At 37.3% G+C, this 6,141-nt stretch overlaps 1 pseudogene; it reads right to left on the reverse strand.

Moving 5' to 3' along the window:
* Positions 1-1,010: 1,010 nt before the first annotated feature.
* LOC131405455 (uncharacterized) lies at positions 1,011-5,851 on the reverse strand (annotated as a pseudogene).
* Between the last annotated feature and the right edge of the window lie 290 nt (positions 5,852-6,141).

Here is a 6,141-nt window from a genome sequence, read left to right on the forward strand (position 1 = left end):
GAGATTTATGGAGAAAGGCATAGATAAAGGGAAAGACACACTATGTTCTTCGATAATCAAATATACACGTTCAGGAGTTTATTCTTCACAAACCAACTTATAAATTGAATTTAATCACAAAGCTTATTAAAATTTAAATTAAAATTTTGAATATATAGCAGATTATCCAGAGTGTGCTATGTAGCACTGACTAAAAGACACAACTTTCCCTTCTAAATTGTATGAGATAAATGTGAACATATACTAACAAAATTTGAAAAAAAAAAAAAGAATAGTTTTGTGAGTCTAATCTTAAACTCACATTCTTGAATAAATCACTTCCTATTTTAATTTCCGTCAAACACACAAACAATATATACATCACTTGGCTCTAATGGAAAACTCAAGTCACATTTGCTAGACTAGAAAGTGGTCAGAGCACAAATTTTATCACAAAATATAGAGAGGAAGAAAATAAAATATAGTCATGACTTGTGAAAATCTCTCACAGAGCTGTTAAAAAGCAGGTATTAGAGAAGACAATGAAATTGAGAATGCTCAATTCAAGATATAATATTAAGTGGGAAAAATCAGAATCCTAATTATACTAGAATTTATGAAGAGAGTACACCAAATATTAGCAATAAATTATCTGGGTGCAGATTATCAATTTCACATTCATATATTTTCCATATTTTCTATATTTAGCATGTAATATCTTATAATCAGCAAAAAATAACGTACACAATTTTTGAAAAACAAGAGTTAAATGTTCATTCATAATAGGAATGTGATATTGTTACTAAGAATTTATTTATATGAGAAGAGTCTGAATAGCAAATATAAAGTCGTCTTTAAGTCTGAATTTCAAAATAAAACATTACTAACTCCCTTCAAGAATCCATTAGGCAACAGTCATCCAACAAAATATTCTAACACTTTCTGGATCATCTTTAACCTAATCTTCTTATTATACGCTTTTAACTTCTAATACATTAGTTTCCACTTGCAGACACACAATATGACAAATGCTATAACTGAAGGTCTGTGCCAACGGAAAGTGGGCTGCCCCAGTCATGGGTGTGAGTAGAGGTTGCAGGTGCCTGGAAAGCAATGTGTACTCGCTGCACAGAAGTAGACAGCTGAGTCTCCAGGTTGGGTAGCTGTGATGTGCAGGAAGAGATGTCTGAGTTATGGTCTGAATAAGAACAGTTGATAACAGAGCTGTTTCCCTCCTGTACACTGAGGGTAGAAGGATGCGGCTCCACATTCTCTCCTTGGCTGATCCCTATGCAGAAAGAAAAAGTAAAAAAAAAGAGAAAGTTTCCCAGGTGATTACGCCCCAGAATGTTCTTTTTCTTTTCTGTGGTAACTAGAGGAAACCTGAGTAAAGCCAATCTCCTTCCTGGACTTCTAAAGAATACCCACTGATATACTCTGTTTCCCTAAATCCCTCAACTCACAGTCTAGCTGCAGCAACAAGAACATGAGAAAAGCTTGAATGGATGTCTTCATTGTTCCTTCCAATTAGGATCAATTACACACTTGTAATCTTCAGCTAGCAGAGCTACTTCTGTTATCAGATTATTCCTTCTTTTCTCTAACATCATAGTGGTTTTTCACATTGCCTACCCAGCCAATAAGAAAAAAACTCAGCTTCTGCCATAAGCCTGTTCATTCAGACTGCACTAAAATGAACCCTCCACATCTTATGCCTCAGCAGAGGTGCACTACCATCTTGTGGTCACAACTCTAACTACTGAACTCACTGGTTAAACGTTCTGTTTATCCTGCGCCTGTGAATGAATTAGACACATAAAGGTAGCAACAGGTTAAACAAATTAGGTCTCTGATCAGAGATTAAATGCACAGTAAGAATGTAGAGATCAAGATTTATGTCTCTGCATACTACTGAGTCATTGCTAATAAGGTGGAAAGAGATAGATGCTATTGGTGTTTATTCAGCGATGGATTGGGTTTACATGTTTGAAGTCAGGAAAGCACCAAGATTCACTCTCTTAAGCAAAGAAAATATACAACCTTCCTTTTCAACCAAATCTACCATCCTCATTTGTCTGTTATGGAGAAAAACACTTTCTAAAGGGAATATGTAAGCCAAAAATCAGAGTAAAAGAGAGAAGATCATGCAATATTTCAAATACCTATTATCTCAGACTCTGCTCATCTAAGCTCGTCTTGCTATTCCCAGAGAATTGACAGTACCAATAGTCAACATGTGGAAAGTTCCTTCAGTAAAGATGATTGTGATAAGAGATAAAAGATCAAATCTCAATGATAAGAGAGCAGGGGGAAAAGTTAGGAAAGAGTTTGACCCATAGATTGGGTTGATCTGCAATGAGAAATATGACATGCTTTAAGAAATCTATTCCTATGACTATGTGGATTATATACTGCAATGTATGAGAGAAAGAGTAGAAATTCTCAGAAAACATCAGGTTGCAGATTCAAAAATGTAACCATACGTATGTTTATCTACGGGGGCTTTTATTTTCTGATTGAAAGGGATGGCATATCCTAAATGCAATGCCTGACTCATATCCTTAGTGGAATTTCCTCAAAAGTATAAGCCAGCTTTCCTGGCATGGATCTCTTCTGTCTTGGCTATTGCTTGCTCAGATTCCATTCTCTATCATATTTCTCCCAAACTCCACTACAATGTTCTCTCCTCAAGACATTCACAAAATTTCTCTGTCCTGTAAATTTTCAGAATTACCTCCCTCTACCAAAACCCTTTCTCATCTACTTTAATAAATTGATATTTTCCAATTACCTCTATAAGAAAAAAAAAATCTAGGGAAGTCTAAATATAGCTTGTGTCTGCTAGGGGAAGAGTACAATTAGGTAACTGATCCTAAAGAACTGATCATGAGAAGTGATTCCTGGGAAATCAAGACTATCTCATTTCCAGAAGTAGAAGCCCCTTTCCTGTGACTTGTAGTCACTGATTCTCTGGAATTATGGGGAATAAATATAATCATCTTCCACGTTTCACATCCTTAAAGATTTAAGAACAGCTATGACAAAGAATCACAAATCAACATGTAAATTTGTATGCAAATATAAAATGTGTGTGTACATATATAAAAATTCTTTATTCTAAGGATCTTCCTCTATTCTATCATCCGTCTTCCATAGGATAGAATTCCCAAATCCTACATTGGGCAACTTTACATCTTCTTAGAGGCAGATACTTGAGGTCAATATTTGCCCTTTCAAGTTATGTATCCAGAACAGAACGTTAGAGTTTGAATATGCTCTGTTCAGCAGTGTTCCTTATGTTAATTGTAGCCATCCCCCCGACAATTTGGACCACATCTCAGTGGGGTGGGCTTGCATTGGGCGGTTTCTCTTCGCTCAGCAGTATGGTTCTTCAGGAAGGAAGCAGGGAAAAGAAGTCTAAAGAGGAAGTGAGGAAATCCAGTTTCTTTCTACTCTCACCTCATTTACTATTTAATTGTTTCATACTGGCGTCTTGAATTTAGTTTCTATATTTGTAAAATGAAGTTGGACAAAGGATTTCTAAGGGCTCTTCAAGCTCTCAAATTCCTTTATACTATTTAACAGAGCAAATATTTTTTTAGGACTGGTCCTGTGCAATGTGAAGTGGTGTGAAAGTGGGGAGGAAATCAGGGAAGACCAAGACAATTTTCACATCCGCATGCAATCTAGTGGGTCTGAGGTTGTCCCTAACCAAGCCTGGGTCCTCTTCAGTGGCAGAGACAGGGTCCTCAGAACGAAGTCCTATCTGGGTTTTCATTTCTCCTGTAAGATCAACGATGGATCAAGGAGAAACTAAATCCACACTAAAATAGAATAAATGGGACTTTTCCACTGAGTATAGAGGTCACCATAGGCAGTGAGATGGGGATGGACTCTGTGGCTGAGACTTGAGTAAGCAGGATGTTCCTTTTCAGAGACTTATTTCTTATTGTGTATATCTATAACATATCACGTACTTCTTGTGAGAAAAAACAAAAAACTCAGCAACTTGTAGAACCTGGAGGAGGTGGCTGAGCTTACTCATATGCAAAGGGAAAAACACTTTCTTAAACAGCATAATTGGTTTCTGGCTTCTAACTCTCTCCTTCCAAGTTTAACTTGGGTGTTCAAAATTCCCAGCCAGGGATGAGTGTATAATTTGTGGGATCCAGTGAAAAATAAAAATTTGAGGACCCTTGTTCAAAAAGCAGGGAAAAGTGACATTATGAAATAAAATATAAAGCTCTCTTTAAAAAATATTTTCTTATTTATAAAAAAACAGTAGGATTTATAATGATACATAAATAACAACATAGACTTACAAATTGCAAAAACATATTTTTGGGTCATAGTTTTATATAATACAGTAACTAATAACACTTTGTTAGTGTGAATCTTGGCAATAATAAGGTTTTCCTAGCTTGCTTTTCTGAAAATTAATTTATTAGGTTGTTAAAATTTATACCTTTAGTTTCATTTCAGTTAATGTCATTGAAAGCAATGTCAGTTGCTGTTGAGAAATGTAAGATTGTAAAATAATTATTGATAATTTTTAATTTTGAGAAGGATATTTCTGTTTCTGCAACAGACACTAGAACTTTTAAGAGTACTTTATAAGCTGTGAAAACATCAGCATAAACACATGACAAAAGAGTATGAAATACAAATTCTAGTAAATCTAGAGCTGATGTCTAGTGGAAAAATTTTTCTACAAATGATTTAACTCTTCATACCAATCAGTTTCATGTAAGTCTCAATCTAAAAATGGCTTCATGATTTGTATATAATTCAGAATGCTTGTTTATGCAATCTATCACTATGTCTTTAATTACAAGCAAAATTAATTTTAAACTATCCTTTGTGATAATATTTGGCTCTTTGAATTAGTTCAACTTTCACATCAAAATTACATTCTTTTCATTGAAGCTATTATCTTTACATTTAATTTCTATTTCTAAGCCTATGGATATTTGCTTTCCAAAGTTTCAGTGATTTTCAAAATAAATTTCTAAACTTTTTGAGAATTCTAGTATCTCTCTGAGATTTTTTTTATTGCAATGTCCATGTATAAACTTTTATTTTGTAATAATTTATCAACAAGGTTTACTGCCACCTCCTTTGGGGCTCTGCAGAGCCCAGATTGCCCCAGCTTGCTGTGCAAAGGCTACTGTGGGGGCAACATGCCTGCCCCATGGAAGGGGTGGGGCTGCAGGCTCAGCTGCAGTTTGGGTACAGGCTACAGAGCACCTGGGAGCACTGTGCCTCCACTGCACAGCGGTAGGTGGCTGAGTCTTCCAGTTGGGAGGCTGTGATGTGCAGGGTACTATACAGTTCCTTAGAGTTCATTGTGGAGTTTAATCTTCCATTCTGCTTCATCCCTGAAGTCATGAAAAACAGATTGATGAAGCCGCCCACAGGATTCTGTCTGAACCACTGCACATTGTCCACAGTGGTAGAAAAATTGCACCTCAGAGTAGAGCTGGTTCCCTCCTGGAGGCTCAGGGCTGTAGGACTCTGCTCCACCTTCATCCCTCGCACCCCTGCTTGGAAAGAGAAAAACAAACACAAATGGTGTCACCGGTGAGTGATTGATGCAGTTTATAAATTGTACAATATTCGAAGAAACACCCATGAGGATGTAAGACCCTCTAGGAGCTTTTGTCAGCTCTCCCTTCCTGCCCTCCCACTGTCAGCTGTGGAACACTTCCTAGTCCCCCATCTGGGACGCCCCAACTCACAGCAAACCTGGACCCACAGAAGACCCAGCAGAGCTCCCCAGTGTCTCTTCATGACTCTTTGCCAGTGGCTGAGGTGCCTTCGCCCTTGGTCTGGAGGGTGTAAAATCCCGAGTCCAGATAAATTTTGTTCTTACAGTCGATATGTTCCACCAGAATCACTGAGTACCAGTTGCATCTGAGCTCTGTCATTCACTTAACAGGAAACTCCACCCACAGAGTCCCAGTGAGACTGCACAGTGGTCTCTGCAAAATTGTGGGCATGAACAGTGCGGGGAGGTAGAGGCAATATTTCCAATACGTGAAGATATGAGGTTTTTTCTTGTAACACTTCATGTAAGAGAAGTTGGTGGTTACTGTGTGAGGAAGAGGGGTTCATACTTCTGAAAAGAATCAGTGTCTCAACCGGGTTAAGTAGAGCCTTGAA

Source organism: Diceros bicornis, chromosome 5 (assembly GCF_020826845.1).
Source record: "Diceros bicornis minor isolate mBicDic1 chromosome 5, mDicBic1.mat.cur, whole genome shotgun sequence".
NCBI lineage: Eukaryota > Metazoa > Chordata > Mammalia > Perissodactyla > Rhinocerotidae > Diceros > Diceros bicornis.